This window comes from Lissotriton helveticus, chromosome 9 (assembly GCF_964261635.1).
Source record: "Lissotriton helveticus chromosome 9, aLisHel1.1, whole genome shotgun sequence".
Taxonomy (NCBI): domain Eukaryota; kingdom Metazoa; phylum Chordata; class Amphibia; order Caudata; family Salamandridae; genus Lissotriton; species Lissotriton helveticus.
Window position 1 is genome coordinate 568,455,100 of NC_136070.1, and position 22,749 is coordinate 568,477,848.

General features: G+C 43.9%; 1 long non-coding RNA gene and 7 other non-coding genes across 8 annotated transcripts; all 8 read left to right on the forward strand.

Moving 5' to 3' along the window:
- The first annotated feature begins 331 nt into the window (after positions 1-331).
- On the forward strand, positions 332-14,380 carry LOC144781583 (uncharacterized). The gene is made up of 15 exons (XR_013601013.1): positions 332-357; positions 1,091-1,126; positions 1,684-1,718; positions 1,929-1,979; positions 2,838-2,885; positions 3,521-3,550; positions 3,749-3,783; positions 3,978-4,012; positions 4,426-4,462; positions 4,671-4,716; positions 4,976-5,002; positions 8,627-8,670; positions 8,874-8,946; positions 14,027-14,090; positions 14,266-14,380. It is a non-coding gene; the product is annotated as an uncharacterized LOC144781583 (long non-coding RNA).
- LOC144783534 (small nucleolar RNA SNORD26) lies at positions 1,535-1,605 on the forward strand. Its single transcript, XR_013601492.1, has one exon. It is a non-coding gene; the product is annotated as a small nucleolar RNA SNORD26 (small nucleolar RNA).
- LOC144783533 (small nucleolar RNA SNORD27) lies at positions 2,517-2,585 on the forward strand. Its single transcript, XR_013601491.1, has one exon. It is a non-coding gene; the product is annotated as a small nucleolar RNA SNORD27 (small nucleolar RNA).
- LOC144783532 (small nucleolar RNA SNORD27) lies at positions 3,343-3,411 on the forward strand. The gene has a single exon (XR_013601490.1). It is a non-coding gene; the product is annotated as a small nucleolar RNA SNORD27 (small nucleolar RNA).
- On the forward strand, positions 4,509-4,577 carry LOC144783535 (small nucleolar RNA SNORD30). Its single transcript, XR_013601493.1, has one exon. It is a non-coding gene; the product is annotated as a small nucleolar RNA SNORD30 (small nucleolar RNA).
- Positions 5,076-5,200, forward strand: LOC144783541 (small nucleolar RNA SNORD22). Its single transcript, XR_013601498.1, has one exon. It is a non-coding gene; the product is annotated as a small nucleolar RNA SNORD22 (small nucleolar RNA).
- Positions 8,738-8,805, forward strand: LOC144783536 (small nucleolar RNA SNORD31). Its single transcript, XR_013601494.1, has one exon. It is a non-coding gene; the product is annotated as a small nucleolar RNA SNORD31 (small nucleolar RNA).
- Positions 14,124-14,193, forward strand: LOC144783538 (small nucleolar RNA SNORD31). Its single transcript, XR_013601496.1, has one exon. It is a non-coding gene; the product is annotated as a small nucleolar RNA SNORD31 (small nucleolar RNA).
- Positions 14,381-22,749: the final 8,369 nt, after the last annotated feature.

The following is a 22,749-nucleotide window of genomic DNA, read 5'->3' on the forward strand; positions in this document are numbered from 1 at the left end:
TATAAAATAAATACCAATATAAAGAAATGAATAGCACTTTAGCAAGTGTCGGGAATAAAACGTCTAACCCCACTCTCCGAGCTCCCACTGTGCTCTGCCGTGTGAACTATAAAGCGAGAGAAAGCAGACACTCCTCCGAATTTCTCGTAAATTACTTTTTAAATCTGGACTGTACGTACGTTCAGTTATTCCCCCTGACAGAGTCACGTGCATCTAAAACACTTTTATTTTGAAACTCCCCCTCTTTTTTCACGACACGCCCATTAAAACGACATCATTCCCAGCATGCCCTGCCCTGGGCTATATAATGGCAGGTCGCCATTTACTCAGCCTTCTTTGCAGCGTTGCGTTCGTGAGGTAAGCTAGTTATCTTTGGGCGGTTCCCTTACCGTCGTGTCTTTCGCAGTTTGGCTGCTTTGCTAAAGGCTTCTCACACGTTTGTCCCTGCCCGGATTTTGTGTCGAATGTATCTATTTTACCACCCTTTGCGTTGCTGGATGCGTAGTCTCCTTCCCACTGGAGGGGGCGTTACACGATCCTGCGTCCACACGCTCAGCCGGAACTTTAACGCACGTTCTGCGACGTGGCTGTCAGTGCACTTTTTAATAAAGTGTGTTTTTTATTATTTTTTGCTGTTGCAATCGTTAAGCTTTGCTGCTCCTGCATTTGTGGTCTTCCCTGGTATGAGCACGCATAATTCACTGTTGTAAGCAACGCAGTGGAGAATATCTGTTCTAAATGTTTCGCTAGATACCGAGTAAAATGCAAGTACCCAGCATCTACCGACCCTCTTACGTGAAATATGAAGGGGCCGAGTGTGAGCAAACGCAGACCCGGAACTTAACTCGACCACGTGGGGTGATTGCCCTTTCTGCAGTCTTCCTATGATGAGACTTTTCACAGACCTGTTCTGAATGTCCGTGCGGAAGTGTTTCTCTGAGTCAGACTGCGCCCCACGTGTCGTGCCACTTTATGAAATGTTACTTAAAACTAATAACTTTATCTAGACTCTAGCATCTCCCCATACCCTTGTTTTACACTTCTGCTGCAGGTACCTCGTTTTAATATTGACTTTATTTTTTTTTTTTAGCTTGACGATATGCGTCTGGGCCTTACTGAAAGGCGGGTGAGTAAATTCGAATCTGCTGGTTTCTCAATGTTGTATGCCCACAAGTTGCAGCGTCCTTAGTCGTAAACCATTTTCTTGAGGCAGTCAAAATACAAATTGTTTTTATGAGCAACTTGGATAAACTTCCTGATGTACTTGCAGTGGCCCTAGTCTTCAAATGGACATTACCACATTTAACCCCCCTCTGGTTCTAGTCATTAAGTAGAATACCGCCATTAATTGTCCTATTATAAATTTAACAAACTACCTAGGGTCCTTATACGCCTCGTCGGGTGTAGTAAGCGCTGTAAATGCAATGATCATAGAATTAGATAATTCGTCTTAAGCCAGTTTTTCACAATTGACATTGCGGGCCATTAACCGCAGGCATCTTATCTTTGAGTTGTTTTGCGGGGGGATGCTGTGCTGCAACGATGATAACCGAACTCTCTCTTTCTGACTGTCAGTGGAGACTTCTTTACCAGATCCTGAGCAGCAGAGCCTAACCACATGTGAAGGTGTTAATGTGCTTCCTTCCAGCACATCTAACGTTGGATTTTTGTTTCCTCTCCTAGAATGACTTGCCACATGTCGAAACGGCTACAACCAGGTATGTTCAGCTGCAAGCAATTTGAGGTGTGGGCCTATAATGTAGTAATCACTCGGTAGTATAAAGTGCCTTAAGACTGTCTAGCGATGATGTTTACCAAGCACATAGCTGACCTTTTGTGATGTATCCTAACGCTGAGCTAGTTGCCCTGCTTTTAGATTGGAACTATTTGTGTCGGTGAAACTCTTATGCTTCCATTTTTGCTTTCAGGCCTTGGGCTCCTGCTGCAAAGCGTGATACACAACCCTGCTGACTTTGCAGGTAAGTTTGTGTACCTTCATGTCACGATGGACTTGGTGGTTGCGCAGGGAATAATAAAGATTTGTCTCGTGAGGAGTGGGCGCTCTTCTGACATTGATGTACTGTTGGGTTCCCCACACTATTAAGCAATTAGCGCGAACTGAAGCTTTAACATCGACGCTCGAGAGGTTAAACTACTTGTGTCAAGCGTCTTAAACAACGTGCCGAGGATTGAGCTGCGTGGCTCAAGCAACTTTATTTTTGACCATTTTAGAGTTGTTTAAAGCATACAGGCCATCTTTTCAGACGAGGAATAATATAACCACACTCCTAGTTTAGCTGCACTCGTAGAATGTGGCAGGTTCTGCAGTAAATTCATTCAATGCGTATCTTTTACACACATGGCACCGAGGAGAGTCAGCATGTCGGACGCACAGTAATGTGCCATTTCTTCATTTTTGCGTTCTGTAATCATTCACTGGTTTTAAATTATTACGCCAAACTAGTAGCCCAGGATTCAGTTTTCTATGCGTTTAATGCACTCGCAACAAGGGTTCTGTTCCGTGATGAATTCTATAGACAAGCATATGGCTGACTGTATAGTGATGCCTTCTTTAATCTGAGAACAGAATGTAAGGGCGGGCGATGCCCAGAAAATGGTGTCATGGGCAAGAGAACTACTTGGATCCTTAGTGGCTGGTAATGCTCACACGACTAAGTCCCTAGAATGTAGTAATAAACCACTCGGTAGCTTGTAGTGCCTTAAGCGATGGTTATTAACAAGCACATAGTTACGTATCCTGACGCTGAGCTAGTTGCCCTGTTTATGAGTAAGACTAGTTGTGTTGCAACTCTAATGCATCCATTTTTTGCTTTCAGGCTTCGCGCTCCTGCAAAGCGCGTTACGCAACCCTGCCGACTATCCAGGTAATTTTTTGCACATTCTTATCGTGGGTTTTCATGCTCTGGTTACTTCTGCAAATGAGGAATTTTGAAGTGGGCGCACTTGTGACATTTGTAAAATAAGTACTATTGGGATCAACTACTCCTGTCAAGCGTTTTGAACAACGTGTCGCGGTTTGAGCAGCCTGGGTGAAAGCAACGTTGTAGTGTTTGACCATTTGATGGCACACATTCCTCCTGCTGACTAGGAATAATATAAGGTTCTACACAATTTTTACCTCCACTCAGAGAATTAGGCAGGTTCTGCAATAAATTCATTCAGTGGGGATCTTTTTCAGTACATGGCACCGAGGGGAGAGCCGGGATTTCATCTCCAGCACCCAGTTATATGCTATTTCTTAGTACGGTATGACGTGCAGTATATTTGCGGTTACTGACTAAATTTTTGACGCCAAACCATTTAACGCACTCCAATGGTTCTGTTCCGTGATGAATTCTATAGACAAGCATATGGCTGACTGTATAGTGATGCCATCTTTAATCTGAGAACAGAATGAAAGGGCGGGCGATGACAATAGTGTCATGGGCAAGAGAACTACTTCGATGCTTATTGGCTAGTACTGCGCACACGACTAACGCGCTTTGTTTTTCCCCTCCAGGCTGAGGCTCCATGAATGGACACTCAAAAGGTAAGTGCTCGTCTGTTAGGATGGGAGGACAGGGTTCTGATATTTCTTTACCTCCCCATGATGTTTTAAGTCTCGTTCGTCTGAACCTCTGTGAAGAACACTCATAGCATGGTGGAGTTCTGATGGTGGCAAAGCGGTCAGGGTGCGTGTGATGGTGTGACTACGACATGCTCTTATACCTGCTCGTCTTTTTTTCAGATCAGTCTTGACTCGCCAGGAAGCAAGCGTGGCAGGTAAACTACGTTTTAAAATGACTTTTAGGCTGGCTGCGGTAGTCTGAGAGGATGACATGGGTTAACCCATTAATAGCTGGACGACTTCGGTCTTATGGCATCTAAGTCACCAAAGCCCTGATCGGACTGCCATCTCTCACCTTTTCAAATGTTTACTTGGTGAGTCCGATACTGATGCAGTCTTTATTTTGTAGGTGGCTGTACTGATGCTGAGTGGACTCCTTTCAAGGTATGGATTACTACAGCTCTGGAAGTGTCGGGGAAGCTCTTTAGTTTGGGTACAAGGATAGGTTGTAGAGGCCTCTATTGCCGCCCCTCCCAAGTAGCTGTGATATTTGTGCCACTAGCGCGTGGTCCTTCTGCTTTTTCGGTAAAGAACAAAGCATGCATATTTTGGGACCTAGCCTGCCACAGGGAAGGAGTAGGAATATGTTAAGATCTCTACTGGGGGCCTTCCTAGTTAGGATTACCACTGCTCTGATGTAGGTTACATTCCGAAGCGCTGTCTGTGATGAGTACACTAGCTCACTTTGATGCCTTGTGAAACGTACCGAACAACTGAGACAACGCTGACGGGCTGGGAAATGTTCTTGCTCTAGCTGCTCACTACCTCACCATACTTTCACATTACTTTCCCGATAGGTCTCCACGGCTGACCGATGTCTTTCAGTGTCACATGGTAAGTTGTATTCTGGGGACGCGCTGTGGGTGTCTTGGATGTGCACTGATATGATGATTAACTCATGGAATCTCGTTCGGCTGAAAATTCTGATGAGACCTTTTTTCTGACAGTTGGGGTGTGGGGTTCTGGGAGTGTGTACCGTCTGAATAATGCAAGTGACGAGTTTGAGTTCAGTGTTTAAAATGTGCCTGTTTTTGTCTTGTAGATTGAAGCGGTATCCTAATACTTGTCTGGGATGAACTGCTTTGCAGGTAATATACTGGATGCTAGAGCTCGCATGTCACCCGCCCCTCACCCAGGTTATTTAAACCACCTCGTGGCTTCAATATGAATGCTGCCCTTTCCCAGGTGCCTGCAGTCCCATCTGGAATGATGAACTTGTAACCACTATACCTTGAGCCTTGGCTATGATAATTCTCGTCGCTATCCTGACTAGATGGGACCAGTCTCCCTGCCTCGCCCCTCCCATTTGAATTATTTTTTCGTTAAGTCTTTCCTTTTGATTTACAGGCGCAGCCTCTCCAGTGGGTGTCTCAGGTGAGAACGACTTAAAACTCTATTCTATAGAAGGGGGTGCGATGCTTAGCCTTTTATGTACTGCGGGGACCAGTCGAGATGATGACATCCTCACATGTCTTACTATCTGTCTGGTGCCAGAACCTGCAAAGGTGAACCCACTGGCACCACTGGTGTGATAAGAGGACAACTTGTTCCAGATGGAACAGTCTGACAGACTTGGTTCAGCTGTCAACATTCAGCTTTAGCTGGCATGTACTGCTGAGTCTTAGTATTGTAGTGCTTGCTGACTATGATGTAGCCAAACTACGGGTAATTTGTGAAGTACTCAGATTTTGGTGTGGTTTGTGGTACAAGGAAAATGGCCACAGACTAGAACAAGACTGCAAAAAGGAGTTTTTTTGGGGGGTGGGATAAGGGCGTCATTGACTTGGTGAATTTGGGGCCTTGTTGATTTGCTACATTACGAAGAGTGGCTTCACGCTGAACTTGAGCATTCTCTGCCTTCAAGAGATGTGGGCTGTATATTCATTTAACTTGTTATAACGTATTTTCACCTGCGACTCATTCACTCTCGGCGAGCAAAAGGAGGCCTGATGGTATACATCTCCAATCTACTCTCAATCCAGGAAATTAACTCCCTTGAAACTGGAGGCTAACTTTCAAATCACTCTTGATATAAACAAACTTGATATATTTATCCTAGTTAATTTCTATAACCATTCTAACAGATATGGGTATTGATCTCTCCTTAATCAACTTCTTCCGAAATGTGCTCCCAACGCCACGGCCAGGGTGAGATTTGGAGCTGACAGCGCCGTTTAGGGGTGTCGGGCAGGGAGGTGTCCTGGCGCCCTTCCTTTTTTACTCTATACAAATGGCTTAGAAACAGCAATGTTGGAGGGGTGCCAGGACCTTCCCTTCATAATTGCCCAATACCTGCTCTCTACGCAGACGACGCTGTGATCATAGCACGTACTTCCCTGGAACTCACTCAATAGATAAAATACCTATGTCAAAATTAGACTTAAAACATTCATATTAAAAACTTTTATAATGAACGCAGGGCCAAGACAAAAAGACTTTTATTAACCATACCGAGGTCTATATAATATTTGAAAAGATCAACTGGGACCCCATCAGTAAAGGAAGCTTTACGCATCATCCCTTAAGGGGGGAAAAGTGTAAATCAAAGGGCTGTTTTAATAGCGCCTGTACCAAAGCACTTTTTAATCTAAACTGCCCTTCAAATTCCAATGAGACGAGAGAAATCATTTGACTTGGAAAAATGTATCACTCCGCAATAAATGCTAGGAAAGCTGAACTGGTTGAACTTAATTAAAGCTGTTCAATGAAAGACAATATTGCTTTCTGGAAGATAAAATCCCCTTGTCTGGATTCAGGGAAACTGATAAAATAGATATAGCCATCGATGAATCATCTTGGGTGGAACATTTTTCAGACTTTCGGATCAACTGACAGTGTACTCAAAAGTCCAGAACCAATTGGGGCTGAACAGCTCCTGTATTAAAACCGCATTTCCTCCTCTCTTTAAACTTCACCCAGTCTGATATTGAGTTTGCCTTCATGTAAATGTAAATGTAGTATACTTGTAAAGCGCACAGCTGCCCCAGCAATGGGGCGTCCCGGCGCTGTATAACTCTGGGGGAACCCGTCCTGGCTTTCCCTGTGGGATGGTCCCTTGCTGGGAGTCCCCAAGGTGGAGCCAAGCATCCCTGGAATTGGTGGGGCCGTTGTGGAGATTAGGCAAGCTAATGCCCAGAGTTGCCGAGTGGAACCCCTGATTAGAGTAAGCACCGAAGCGAGAATTATCGAGTCCGCTGACCAAGGTCCACGACCCTGCCGCGTCGGGAATTGAACCCTGGTCCCGGCTGACTTCTGCTCTCAGGCCTGCCGCCTCTAACCAGTGAGCCACACTACATGGCAAGCAAAGGCGGCAAGGCGCCAGGCCCTGATGGGGTCCCGGTTGATCTTTTTAAATATAATATGGACCTTTGGACGCCAATTCTGCTAAGGGTTCTGGAAGCAACCCGTACAGTAGGTTTGTTAGATTCTTGGTCCGTTTCTATCTTGGTCCCTGTATTTAAAAAAGGTGATCGTCCAAGCCCCATCCTGTTATTGACCATCTCGTTACTAAACTCTAGGAAAAGTTGTTGGTCGCATTATTCTTCAGCGTCTTCAACACTGGGCTGACAATGAGATCCTGTCAGATCTCCAGTACAGGTTTAGGGAAGGTATGGGCACAACTGAGCAAGTTTTAAATGTAACTCTTTTAATGGGTAAGTATGTTAATGCGAAGGCTGGGAGACTTCACATGGCATACGTAGAACTAAACCGCTTTTGTTTGCGTAAGCCATTTGAAACTGGGGCATTTTAAGAGATGGGTATTTATCTCTCCTTAGTCAACTTCTCCTAAATGTACCTCAACGCCACAGCCAGGGTAAGATTTGGAGCTGGGCGGAAGCTGACCGTGCCGTTAATGGATGAGGAGTGTCGGGCAGGGATGTGTCCTTGCCCCCTTCCTTTTTACTCTATACAAATGACTTAAAAGCAGCCATGTTGGAGGGTTGCCAGGACCTTCCTGTACTCCAAAATTGCCCAATACCCGCTCTCCTCTACGCAGACTGCGCTGTTAATCATTGCACATACTCCCCTGGAACTCCAACTTAATAGATGCAATACCTATGTCTAAATTAGACTTTAAAATCAATATTAAAAAAAACTTTCATAATGAATGCAGGGCCCAGACAAATACATTTCTATTAACAATACCAAGGTGGAGAATACTTTCCCCTATCATGGAATTTTAATAGATTACAAATGCACTTGGAGAAAAGCTATTGAGGCTAGAAAACTGCTATTTTTAACCCCACGCATGTGGCGCATTTTCCCGCTGTGCGCTGACTTTTTCAAAAACCCGTGGTTCATGACTAGCTCAGCTCGTCATGAGGGAACAAGAGGCGTAACTCATGATGAGCTGAGCTCGTCCTGAGTGTCGAAGGGGTTAAGGTCTACCTCGGCGCTAGTAAGTTTTTCACAGAGGCTAGGTATAAGACCCCTGGCTGAGATCCTTTTGTATCCGGCAAAATGCATTGGCACTGCCATCTATGGAGCAGGGATGTGGGGCTATGTACAGCTGAAAGCCCTCCCAAAAGTGGGGAACAGTTTTTTGTTTGAGGTTCCTCCTGGCTGTCCCTCAAAGTACCTCGACCTTCGGCTGCCACCTAGTACTAACTCTCTTTTGTGAATTCAATGCAGAACCAAGAAAGCGTTGGTTAATTCCAAAGTCTAAGCTTATGTCAAATGTCGTCCTGCCTTCATTGTCCTACAACGTATGGACTCCGATTGCTTGGTGCTAAACATTGTTAAATTCCTGAAATATTGTATTAGACAGTCATTTATAACAGAAGTTTGTACTTCTACTCTTCAACTGTACAATTTGTTTTTTTAGTAACATTTCTGTATTTTAAGCTATTTTATATGGATTGATTTGTCTTTTTAAATTTGTATCCAATATCATGAATTTGGCCTTTATATGCACTTTTATGGTTTCTTAATTGAAACCGAATAAAGTAATTTTTGATTAGACTTGCTACATTTATTTACTAAGGCTTTTTGTTGCAGGATTCAGTCCAGGGATGCAGCGACTTAACTCCTAAGGAGCAACGGTAAGGCACATGTCATGATGTAGGGATACCAGTGCTAAATACTGAGCAGCTCTTTATTTTCCTGTCTGAGCTTTGTGATGAACCCGTTACCGCCCCAGTCTGATTTATGTGACTGATAGGTATTTTCTGAAGCTAAACTAAAGTACTGTTATCTACTGCAACCGTGAGATGTGGGTTATAACTCCTTCTCGTGTTTCTTACAGTTTGGAAAATCCTCAACTCCCACGTTGTGGCAGGACTTGGAAGTACTCTTTCAAAGGGCGACCACTGCAATGGGTAAGCGGCTATTGTATAGATTGGCACTGAGGTCCAGATGTGGACTAGGACCTCCAACTGTATGCGCCTTTTCTTCGGGGAGGGAGGTTGGCTCTTATGAAGTTTAAAGCTGTGCTGCTGAAGTTGGTGTGCCTTCGAAATTGCCTTTACCCGATCACTCCATTATTTGTACCTCTAAGACCACCCTAGCTCACCAGCAGTGCAGCACAACCAGTTTGTACCCCTTAAACAGTTCACACCGGAGCCCATGTCGACTGGTTTAGTTTCTTGTCCTTTATTTTGGTATAATTTAGATCATATACAGACATTTTATTTTGAGAGTTTTATATAGCGCGAACAAGATCTTTGCAGATAACAGAGCGCTTTACAAAGGCAGGTGGAGGGTAGGGGAACAAGGGGGCATAGTGGGGAGGTAGATCAACATGATCATGTACATAGCACCAATATAGTATATAACATAGTACCAATATAACGTATAGTACAGGTATGAGGTAGCAGGCATAGTTGGAGCGTAAGTCATCAACAGGTTCATGTACATAGCACCAATATAGTATATAACATAGTACCCATATAACGTATAGTACAGGTACGAGGTAGCAGGCAAAATTGGAGCGTAGGCTGTAAATAAACACGTGCATAGGAATATATAGGCAATATAGCGCCAGACTGGTAATACTGTTCTTAATGTAAAACACGCAAAATTGTTCGTGTATTTAGCCATAAGGATACTTTTAACTTCTTTCTTAAAAAGAAGGGAGGAAGAGATGAGTCTTGTTTCAGGAGGAAGTGCGTTCCAGATCCTGGGCGCCATACCAGAGAAGGAGCGTTTGTAGGTTTTTTCCTTCCGGAATCTTCGCGGTTTCAGCAGAAGATTGTTCGTGCTCCTGGTGGTTCTGGACCCACCTGAGATTGTCAACTTATGAGTGAGGTAGCGGGGAGATTTCAAGTGTATAGCCTTGTGCGTCATGCAGGCAATTTTCAGCTGAATTCTGGCTTCCAGAGGCAGCCAAGCCAGTTCAAGGCTTTGAAGTCAGGAGAGATATGCGAATGCTTTTTTGATCCAGTGATGAGTCTTGCTGCCGCACATACATTTCATACCATAGTTTACACAACTGAACAAGCTTAAAATTAAACCACCGTAATAAAATGAGAACCTTAAGTCTTGCCAGTCAGATGGCACATTTGCACCTAATCGGCTTCTGGTGTATTTCAGAAGAGACATTACTGTAGAGTGTAGTAATGGCTTATACCTTTAAATAGAACTTTGTACATGACATGTGGAATGTTTTCATATGAACGTAGTGAGTTTATCTGTTACTGGAGACTCTGCATTCTGACCTAGCCTCCAGCTGCATGTATAAATCTTTACTTGTAATTAAATACTTCAACTACCAGATCTACTTGAGGATTCTTTTCTTCATAAGAGGGTTTTCCTGCATCTATTCTGACGGATAATGGTGTCCAGTTAGATCAGATATGATAAACTTTCACAAGTACAGGCATTGAACAAAAATTTACTGCATTGTATCATCCCAGAGGCAATTCTGTGGTAGAAAGAGTGAATAGAATGCTCAAAGGTGTATTACAACTAGCAAAAAAGTAACGAGAACTGGGATGAGTTGTATAAATTAGTGTGGTCTTACAGAATTACAGAACACGACACTGTTGGTGAAAGCCCTTTTTGTTTGATGCGGGGGAGATTTCCTCATTGCAAAATCAATCCGGGGTGGATTGGTAGAAGTAGGAAGGTGGATTGGGACTCTGATAAAATAAGACCATCCATTTTGAAGTCCGTGTAAGAATAAAGTATTTTGAAGCATGGTACTAGTGAGTTGAATATTGAAGTTGGACAGTTGGTACAAGATAAGTCAGCCAGGAAAACAGGAAAATTGCATTCTAAGTTCTCTGAACCCAGGACAATAACTAAAGTTATGAGATACTGTTGAATTGGATGATGGCACGATGCTGATGGCACGATGCACCATATGAGTCGAATTGCTTTGGCAAGAAACCTCTGTATGGAAAGATCAGACAGTGGTAGTTTAGAAAGATTATTGGTGGCTAGATGTGTTTTCTCAATTTGAAGGAGGGTGAGGTGTTAAAAGATCCTGTATTAGAAATTGCTTTTCAGACAAACCCACAGGAAGGCGTGGTTCAGAAACTCCTGTTTGTTTACACAATGGTTTGATTGGTGAAACTCCACATTCAGTTATTTGGTTTGTACTCCTGACACTCTTAGTATGCATGACTCATCACAGCGTGAGTTGTCCGAGCAGACACTTGCAGAAGGTTCTAATCCACAGGAGATGGTCAGTGTAGATAGAAACTGTTTCTGATAAACATACAAGACACGGAAGGGAAATTGTTCCTCCCAAAAGATTTGAGGATTTTATTCGTTATTTAGAATGTTTGTTTTTGTTACAAATATTTCTATTTTTGTTTTGTTAAGGGGGCTGTGTAGTATTAAATAGAACTTTGTACATGACGTGTGGAATGTTTTTTTCATATGAACGTAGTGAGTTTCTTACTGGAGAGACTCTGCATTCTTGTTCTGACCTAGCCTCCAGCTGCATGTATAAATCTTTAGAAATAGTAACTCCTAAACTACATGTGTCCTAGAATTGACGTGTGTTTTTGGGGACCATGACTTATCAAATGTGAGAAGCTAACCCTTAAAATCTAGGTTCAGCAAAAGTGAAGGAGTCAAGCAGTCACTGCCTATATTTAACATTTCTCAACTTGCAGTGAAGGTTTAAGACACCACCATGCCCACAACACACGGTAGCCAAATTAGATTAGAGATCATGTTAGTCTGGCTAGGTATTTCAATGCATCTGAATACCCTCCCTAATTATCTTCAAGTTGAATCCAGCTAAGAGGTTTGTATAATTACTAGACCTGGCTTGCTTAGGTCGAGCCTAGACTATGTGCTGTTCGCAAAACGTATCTTCTGTGGCCTTTTGGCGCACACGCATTGATTTGCCATTAGTGGTTTCCTGTGGCATTCTAAAAATCTTGCTTTTTATTTGTCTTTCTCGTGTAACTGGCCCTACATGGCTCGTTCCCCCTCATTGCAACTTAAGTAAGCAATCCTTGTTTGTCCTATCACATTCAAGTTTATTATTTTTTATTTTGAAAGTTTTATATAGCGCGGACAAGATCTTCGCAGATATCGGAGCGCTTTACAAAGAATAGTACATGAGGGAGTATAGTCAGACAGATGCATCAATAGGGGAGACCTGGAGATGATCAGGTCGAGGATAGAACCTTTCTCGTGGGTCGGGCTGTTGCATATTTGGGTGAGGTTAAGGGCATCGAGGAAGTTTTTAAGACTTTACCACCGCGTCATTGCGATCGTTCCAGTGGAGGTTGAAGTCGCCAAGATATATTTGGGTGAGCTGCCTTCCGGAATTGGTTGATCATATCCATGATTTGTTGGGAAAAGGTGAAGTTGTCCCTGGGTGGGTGGTAGATGCTGTGAAGCAAGCATATCGGTTTGAAGTTCCTGCTGGTCGGCTATCGCATCATGTTCAGATGGGCTGGCTGACCAGGTCAGATGCAGTTTAGATATGCCTGCTGCACTCGCTCACTGTTGGTTCGTGAAGCACGCACGTGCTCATCCCCAAAGCATTCTTTTGCTGAAGTAGCGTGGGCGTGTATCTTCGGCAAGCTTGTGTGCACTTCAGAGAAATAACAATGTTTCTAAAGCACTTGCACTCGCTTCCCCAAGTTTAAAAAAAAATTGCATGTGTGTGCATATACATTTGGGAAAAATGCATTGTGCCTGCTTGAACACTGGTCAGTGTTCTGTTGACTAAACAGTCTATTGCAACTCCAGCTCAGAGGCAGCATGACCAATACTATTCTGATCAGAGTTCCACAAGCTTCTACGGTTTCGACTAATTCAAGCCCCGTGAATCAATCTAGATCGTTCATAAAAATGGGCATCAAACGGTTATAATGTTTACGCCCTGGGCAGGCTTTCTCTCCTTTCAAATATGAATTATCCCAATATCTTTAATGGGGTTCATAGTAAAACATCAAGGGCTGAATATCCTTTCAAAAAGTGTGGCTGAGATGGTTTAGAGTGCCACAAGTTTGGGTTTCTTAAAACTAACCTTTGCAGTCTTGAGTTGAGCAGTGCCCAATTTAAGCTCCCAAACAAGAGGATCGAATTATTAAAGCCAACCCCCATCGAATTTCTCATGAGCCAGTGAAGTACTTTAGCCTTCAAACCTACTTCCTGTATTGAAGAGGCACATCTCAATACCACTGCATATGGAGGGCCTGTAGGTAGGTTATCAGTGTTTTAAACCGATTCTGCCAATAGTTAAGCATATTTAACATAGTGACCCAGGTATTTGAGGCTGGGCCCTCCTACATTTCTCACTTCCCCCAACATTACTAATGGGCAAGGCCTGTGACCAATCCTGGGACTGCTGGTAAACTAGGTCTATTCCTCAATTTGGTTTTATATTGATCACTTCCATAATTGTAGTGAGTTTGTGATGGATGGAGAATTTGAAACATCGTACTTCGAGGGAAGGCCAAGAGGGATGGCCCCGCCTAGTACTACACATGCACCCCCTACTTTTAGTGTGGCTTCCAAGGTATGTCGGGGGATGCCACAACAGCCACGTTCAACAAGTCCATTTCTTGTACTCTACCACTGCCAGCTGAACTTATGACAGCTGCCATTGTAAGTAATCCTAAAATGGGGGAGTTTCGCAAACTCTCCGCCCTCGACGCACACCAGGCCAGGTGACTGGATAACCTCACCACTTGGAGCCAAATGCTCCTGGTTGCAGCAAATAGCCTCCTTGACCCCTAACTGTTCTGCTTCCAGCTGAAGATAAAGCTAGTACTATTGCACACGTTTTCATAATGCTTATCCCAGCTGATTAACGTCCCACATCAAATGCTCTTACTCATGGAATGTGCATATTTCGCTCTTGTGGTGGAAAAACTGGGTGCTGTATTGTAATCCTGTCAGTGGGTGAGGGCGGAGGCATGTTAGTACAGCAGGTCTAGGTAACTGCAACGTTACTTTGTATTGACACGTAACCTTTTCTCTGACCAGGTCTTTCAACCATGCCAACCTCTCACTGTTCCCTCGTGCTAGATGCTGCCCAGGGCTCTTCCAGGTGAGAAGTTCTCAAGTAAATAGAATGTGCGTCTGAGTAAATGATGAACCTGATACCGCCCCAGTCTGAATATTCCATGACTGACGGTGTTCTCTGATGCTCAACTGGAATAGTGCAGGAAACCTATGTTGTGTTTTACGGTAACTAATTCAGAATCATGCTTTTTTCATTCTAGGAGATTTGGATTGCAAAGCCAGGTGTGAAGCCCGCCAGTTGAAAATGACAACCTACATTTTGCTTTTCTCCTGAACCTGCTTTGTGAATATTAAAGTGTTTAAATTGGAGCTTTATATCTCGTATTGCATTCACTTATTTCTAGTGCTTCATACGAGGCTTCTTAATAACCAGTCTGCACCGAATTCTGGGTTTATAGTGAACATGTAATGTACGGCAGCCGTACTGGTCTATAGGCTTCCCATATGGCTGCACAGAACTTGTTAAAACATGCATGCACACCTGATTGCTAACTTGTAGTTTATGAAGAACTATTCCTTGTAAGCTGGAAGAAGGGCAGATAATTAAGGTTTTAGAGTTGAGAGTATTTAATGTAGTAATCAATTCGGAGACTTCTATCCAGCTCTTGACTTTGTATCATTAGTTTGAGCGATATATACTCCTAGAATGCCTGATGTACAATCTGAGTTAGACACAAGAATTGGATAAGTTTGAAACGTGTATTTTTAATGGATTTCTTTGTTATAGCCCACTTTTTACAAGGGATACTAACTTGATACAATGGACTGAAAATGAACCCTACCCTATCTACAGAGTTGACCGGGTAGTGCACTTTGTTTATGCATTTACCACTTTAGAGATACATGGGACTAAAATAATCAAGGTCATGTCGATTACTCAATTACAAAGGTAATTGCCGCTCCCTTAACGGTTTGCTCTTACAGTTTGGCTGCATTTGTATTTATAAATAGGAATGAAACAATTTGTCAAGTGTTTATTTTTTAAGTCTTTTGTTATAGTTTTAATCAACCGATAAAAGAATATTACTGGTTTACTGTGGCAAATGTGAACTATCCTAGAGCGCAATAAAACAGATACTGCCCAGTTCTCTGAACAATTTTCTTCGGAATTCAGAATAGTTTGACTTGCAGTTAAGGAGGCAGGCCCTTAGCTGATGGCATATTTTGAGACCCTTTTGCCAAAGAGGTAGCATGTTTTGTCAATACTGCCACTTGGGTGGATCAGATGTTTAGTGGGTGTGAGGCAGTGGTTGAGGTATGCAGGTCTGGTGATGTGGAGGGTTTGTAGGCATGAGGAGCTTGGAAGGTAATACTTTGACAGGTAGCCAGTGAAGGTCTTTCAGGGGGCCGGTGATGTGGCTGCGGTGTGGAATGTTCAAGATGAGTCTAGTGGAGGCTTTCTGGATATTCTGCAGTTTCCTTGGGAGTTTCTGGGTGGTGCTGGTGTACAGTGTGTTGCTGTAGTCTGCTGCTGAAGAGCGCAGGTGTGACAATTTTCTGGAGCTCCACTTAAAGATCTATGAAGCAGGTGGCGCATGTGGGGAAGGATGAAACACTGTTTATTAGATGGTTTATTGGCAGTGAGGACTCCAGGAAGATGCAACGGTTGTGTGATCTTTGAGTGTGGGGGATTCCAAGCGCTGTGAGCAACCAGGAGGGGTGGGGGTGGAGCCCCGGATGAGTACTTCGGTCTTGTGCCAGTGTCAAGGAGTCTTGCACAGAGGGTGTGGTAGGCAGCTGAGAGGTCCCATAAGGATGAGAGCAGCAGGTTTGCAGAGGGTGTGGATGTCGCCTGTAGTGGTGAGCAGATCGGTCTTGGTGCTGTGGTTGCTTCTGAAGCCCAATTGGTAGAGGTCCAGGATGTGGTTTGCTTAGATGAACGTGGAGAGTTGGGCATTGATGGCTTGAGAGATCGGTTTGTAATTGTTATGGTCCGTTTGTCAGCAGAGGGTTTCTTCAAAAGGTCTGTCTTTATCAGGGCTTACAAAGGTAGGGTCCACTCTTACCAGCTGCTTCTTACACCCTACTTCAGAGGACAGGATGGCAAGCCTCCTGAAATAAATCTCGAAGAGGATCCACCTGCTTTCTCGCAAGGCAGCGCATATGTTTCCATGGTGCATCTACTGACTCATCTTTGTAAAGCAAGACACTCCCCTTCTATCCCTCTAGTCCTCTTCTGGTTTATCCTTAATTTTTTTAGAAGGATCTCTTCTACCCAGCTGTGTCTGACCTCACGCCCTGGTCAGCATTGTAGTCCAGTACTTCTGTGTCCATTTGGGGACTTTTCTGGGAGGTGCCTTCTGCTTAGACGCTACCTAGTGTCAGCTGGAAGGGGTCAACCCCATCTCTGGCACAGTGCCACTAAAATGGTGACATCCAGGGCTACTGGACTGACCGACAGCTAAAGTCTCCATCAGGAGTCTGCTTCATGACAGATGTGTGGGTTCTTCAGATGGCCAATTAAAGTTTTATGCACCTCTTGTTTAGATGTCTTTAACAAAACAGCGTGGGAATTTGTCCGATCTGAACAACCTTATGCACTGCCTAATAACTCACATTTTGAGTGTAGATAACTAAATCTTGGCCGATTAACCGTGGTAGTAAACATACACATTCGTTAAACATACCAAAAATCATGAAGTAATCAACGTGGAGTCTTCTGTGTTGCAGTAGAGAAGTCTTTATAAGAAATCAAATGTTCGTGGATAGTGTTAAAAGTTCACAAAATCCAAACGTAAGGTATACAAACAAATCTTCAGAAACTTGAGTTTCAAAAAATCCCAATGCATTTCGGGCAACGGGAATTCGGGAATCTAAAGAAACAATACAGTAGTTGAATCAAAATACGGTCAGTGCGAACATTAATGATCTTAAAGGGGCAGAGGAAGAAATAAATCAACAAAAGGTTCAAAAGAATCAAAGGCTAAAAGTGAGTTAGTGAAAAGAAAGTGAGTCAAGAGAACCTTATTGTCCCTGGAGGAGCATGCAAGACATAATGTCAAGTATAGCTTAGAAGTGAACAAAGAATATGTCTCATTCGGAAAATATCGTGAAAATCACGTGTGGGTGGGCGGTCTTACCATTGTGAGCCAAGCGCTCATATATAAATGCAAGTCTGGTGGTCGGCGGCTGGCGTAGTAAATATGGAGGCTAAAAGACAAAGGAACGTGTGAATTAACTGAAAAACGGGGCTTGATAGTGCAGTGCAACCGAGGGCTTACCCAACCTTAAGTAAGAGAACGTGGTGATGGAATATCCTTGATGAGCGCAATCAAACTATAAACGAGACAGGCGATACAAGTTGAAATACCGAATAGGACGTGCAATAGCTAAAAGAACAAGATGTGGAAAGTTACTCGCCAGTGTCTAGAAAGAACACGGCGTGCCAAAAACCCGTCGTTCATGAAGTGAGAATTGCAGATGCAGTCTCTGCGGTGAGCCGGATGTGAAAACAGCAAACGATAAGTAAGGAGAGAGAAACAAAGGAAGGACAAATCACCCGAAAAAAGGATCGGCCATATTAAAGTGTAGCTAAGTGAAAAACAGAATAGGAATCGTAATAAAAACGAGGAAAAAGGGCAGAAAAAGCTAATCAAAAAAATGAATACATGAAAATGTAGTCACGAAGGGAGATCAGCAAACGGCATATGTATTCATAATTATGAAGTCAGCGGACACATGTAATACATTATTAATCTGGGTGACTGTTTAGATAGGATACATATACAGGAATGTATGATACAGGAGTCACAATTAAAATGTCTTAACAAAACAGCTACACTTTACACTTCCCAAGCAACTTTTAAAAATTATACATCCTACCGCCCACCCAAGAGATGAGGAATGCCCTCCTTGCGGACAAGAAAGAAGTGGTTTTGCCTGGTCATCCTCAAAGATTCCAACACATAGATCCTATATAGACATTCAAAATAAGAGGGGATACATTTGTTGATAGACATACTAGGAGAAGGCGACTTCATGGTCAGGTTGGACCTGAAGGGTGCTTACTTGACAGTCCCAATTTTCACACCTCAGACGCTTCATACTATTCTAATTGAGGCAAATTGCCTTCAGGCTCTCCTCCACTCCTTTGTGCTTTACCAAGTTGCTCAAGCAACAGAATTTTTTTGAGCAAGAGGCAGTCACTTGATCCTCTATTTAGAGGAAATCCTTTTGAGCTCTTAAGATCCCATTCTATTCAAGCAACAATTGGACCTGACTATCTTCTCTCCTAGCCATTACTAAAATGGGGTGGCCCTGGACCTGGGTTGTGTATTATACGAAAAACAATGGTCCTGAACTTAATTTCAAAGAGGAGTTAAATCACAGCTTACGATAATGGTTAAACAAATTATTTACTGAGCCCAAACTCAGTCGGCTTGCAGCATTCAAATACAGTTTTAGGTAAAAGCGCAGCAACCACAAAACTAAATTCAATGCAAATGGTCTTTATTCCATCCAGTTATTTAACAGTATATTGATTACTATAGTTGGCAGTGAGAGACTGGGAAAGGTCCCTTGGATCCCAGGAACTACAGTAATGAATGCTGCGAGCCAACTGAGTTAGGGCTCAGTAATTAATTTGCTTAACCATTATTGTAAGCTGTGATTCAACTCTTGGAAATTAAGTTCAGGACCATTGTTTTTCGTATCATCTCTCCTAGAGCTGCTGGGTTTGTGATCAACTGCCCCAAGTTAGATCTCACCCCTTAAACAGATCTACCTAGACACCATCTACATTACCCTAGATACACTGGAAAGGGGTTTTTAGGAAATTCAGATCTCTAGGGCGCACTGCCTCAGTTTTTACGTTACAGTGTGTGATGTCAAAGGTTTGAGTGTAGTGCGTGAAGAGCAGGCGGAAAAACACCCTTAACAGTCTAAAAAAGTCAAAGGACTAAACATATATACAGCTATGCTCTCGCAACTACAATAAGGTATCACATAAACAGTACAATGACTCAATGAAACAGAAGCAGATTCTTTAGTGTGTTCTTAGTCACAGCAAGAAGATGGTTTATTCTCTCCAGACTTGAGGAATGTCAATTGTATGACATTCCTCACGTCTGGAGAGAATAAACCATCTTCTTGCTGTGACTAAGAACACACTAAAGAATCTGCTTCTATTTCATTGATACTCATCAGTCATTGTACTGTTTATGTGATACCTTATTGTAGTTGCGAGAGCATAGCTGTATATATCTACATTACCCTAGCCCTTCCCATCCAAAAGATCCGAGCCATCAAAAAGGAAATTCACAAAGTGCTAAAACTCTTCATTCTCTGCTAGCATGCAAGACTAGTACGCCCCCGGGCTTCTATAATTTTTTGGGGCCCGCTTCAATATCGAGCTTTGCAATGTCTTAGAATACAACACTTGCATAAAAGCCTTTGCATACTCAGACCAGGCTTCTCTGACCCAGTAGTCCAGCAAGAACTTCAGTGGTGGCTCGAGCACACAGATGCTTGAAATGGAAGGGCCATTGTTGACCTTATTATAGACGTGGTGATCGACTGGGAGGGGTTTGGGATGGGGAGCCAAGTGAGTCTATCTGACAAGGGTGAGACAGTCCAAAGAGGAACTCTCTAGACCTCAACTGCCTCAAATTATTAGCAGGTTGTTTTGTGATTCATTACTTTTCACCTCAAGCCCACATCTGTATTCTACTGAAGATGTACAACATTCCAATATGTCAACCGACTGGAGGGAATGAAATCCTGTCTTCCGGTACAGATCCAAAGACTTATGGCATTATTGCCTAACTATCAACCTTTCTGTGAGTTCTTCATTTGCCAGACAAACAGAACGGAGTGGCAGACTGAAATTACAACGCTGGGATTCCAGTGAGTGGAAACTGGATCTGTCCTTGTTCTCCAAGATTATAACCACATATGGTCTGTCATTTGGATCACTTTGCTCTTGTCTGACTTACCAATTACTATTGCTCTACAGCTTGAGACTGGACCCTGTGGTGCGGGTGCCGTCTTACAGATGTGAAAATGTCAAAGCTATGCATTTCCTCCCTTTTCTGTGAGTCTGAGGGGCCCTCCAAGTCAAGAAACAATCTGCAGAATTAATTTAGATATTGCCTTTGTGGAAAATACAGAGCTGCAAGTCTCTGGTGTCCTTCCAGTTGTGATTCCTCTGTTTCTCCTCCTGGATCCTCTGGGTCAATGTCACCATTGGAAATTCGTCATCAGTTGAGATTGGCTAGACGGAGACATTGGCAAATGCCAGAACAGGCTTTAGACCTCATTGATAAAGTTCTGGCTGACTCAACTCACTAAAGGTACAAATCAGCCTTGAACACATGGTCATTCTGGTGCATAGAAAGGAATTTGGATCCCGTGGCCGCAGATATAATCTGTCACTAATTCCCTTGCATCTTTGCTGTCTGACATCCTGTTTTACAGGAAAAATAAATTTACAGATTGGCTATCTCCACTGGACACATTCCCATTGCCAGCAGCCCTGCTGGTGAACAGCCTGTTGAGCGACATCAGATTTTCATCTCCTCCTAAACCCCAGTATTCAGTCCTATGGGAGGTTTATTTCTGAGATTTATTCAGTCTTGGCCAGATAATGATTCCTTGACTAAGAAACAACTTCCCACGAGCTAACTTTACTTCTTTATTTGGTTTCCAGAAAAAATGTTTCAGACATGCAATCCTCGATTTAGTAAATATGAAGACAATGGAGCTTTTTCAAAGTGGGGGCGGAAGGTCGAGAGTCACTCTGGCCGCCGCATTCTGCAGGGTCTGCAGTTTGGAAAGCAGGTTTTCGTTGAGTCCAAAAAACAGAGCATTGTCATAATCGAGCCGGCTGATGACCAAGCCCTGCACTAAAGGCTTCCTGGCTGCGATAGGAAGCCATCTGAAGATCTTCCGGAGATTACGCATAATCCCGTAGCAAATGCCGATTACCTGGCTGACATGATTTTTCATGGACAGGGCGTGATCTATTGTTATCCCTAGGTTGCGGATTGCAGGTTTAGGGGGAGGGCAGGAGCCCAGTTCCGACGGCCACCATTCATGTGACCAAAATTCCTCAGCCTTGCCAAACAGAATGATGTCAGTTTTACTGCTGTTTAGTTGGAGTTTGTTGCTGCTCATCCAGTTACTAATATCAATCATGCAGTTTAGTTTTTAAAGCGGAGACTAGTGTCAGGAGTCTGGGCCGCATGTAATAAGTAAAAGCGTACGATACGGTTTCGAAGCCGTGCGATTTAATGACGTTGGCCAGCGGGGTCAAGTATAGATTAAACAGCATAGGACTTAGGATAGATCTTTGGGGTACCCCTACGGTGACTGGGCGGCTGCTGGAGGTCAGGGAGTCAACTTGAACTGTGGTGGAGCGGTCAGTAAGATAGTTACCCAACCAGTCCAGGGCGTTTCCTCTGATACCCATCTCCCACAATCGATGTTTCAAAATGGTGTGGGCGATGGTATCAAAAGCTGCCGATAGGTCCAGAAGGACCAGAATTGCTGACTCCCCTTTGTCCAACGTAAGCCTGATATCCACAATCTCTAGGACTGTGGTCTCTGTACAGTGGGCAGCACGGAAGCCTGATTGGGACGGATCTAAAATCCTGTGTGCCTCCACAAATGTAGTGAGCCGTTAGTTCACTAAGTATTCCACTACTTTCCCAAAGTAAGGTAGTAGGGAAATGGGCCGGTAGTTAACCATTAGGATAGGGTCATTTGAAGTTTTTAGGTCGAGCAGACGTACGCTCAATGCGTGAGCATTGAGCTGTCTGCTTCAGACCTAATGTTTCCCGTCTGTAGTTTTGAGGACACCAATCTGACACGCGCTTTGCAGTTTTCAGCGCGTTAGCGCCGCGCATGCGCAGAGTAACTTGCTCACACACAGGCAGCCCCCACCCCTCCCACCCCAACCCCGGGACACATGCACACGCAGGCAGGCAGGCCCACATACACACAGACACGCACACGCGCCGCACCCACACACATACACATACAGAGACACCACCCCCCCCCCCCGCGCGCACACACATGCGCTGCCCACCCCCCCAGCAACCCACTCACCGGCTTCCTTCGTGCGGCGGCTCTCAGCTTCAGGGCCCGGCAGCAGGACTCTTCTTCCTTCCTTCGGCACCGGGGCGCAGGGTAGGCTCCTGCCTGCTCCGGTGCTCCAAACACGGCTCCAATCGCGGCTCTTCCGTGGGAGGCGGGGTAGGCTCCCCCCCTCCTACTTCCTGTTTCCTGTTGTCGCGCCTGCCTGCCTGACTTCCTGGTCGCAGGCCGGCAGAGTAACGAGGATGTTTTGCGGTATTTATTTATTTACTTAATTATGCATTTCTATATAGCGCAGACTTTACCCGAAGGCGGTATTTATTTATTTATGGATTTATGCATTTTTATATAGCGCGGACTTTACCCGAAGGCGGTATTTATTTATGCATTTTTCACGACAGTTGTCGCATGAACTTTCCAGCAATATTACTTTCTACAAGCTGTCCAGCGCTACTGCCCTGGGTATTGGTAAACCGGTGTCGGTTCAACATGCTGGGAAAATCGGTGCCTAATAAGCTACAAACAATAATAACCTTTGGCCAAGTTCACGCTATAAAAAAACTGCAAGCATACATTTTGCGTTATTGTTTACACTTCTTTACCATGTGCGGAGACGGGCGCAGGAATCAGCCTTGAGGAGGCCAGGCTGG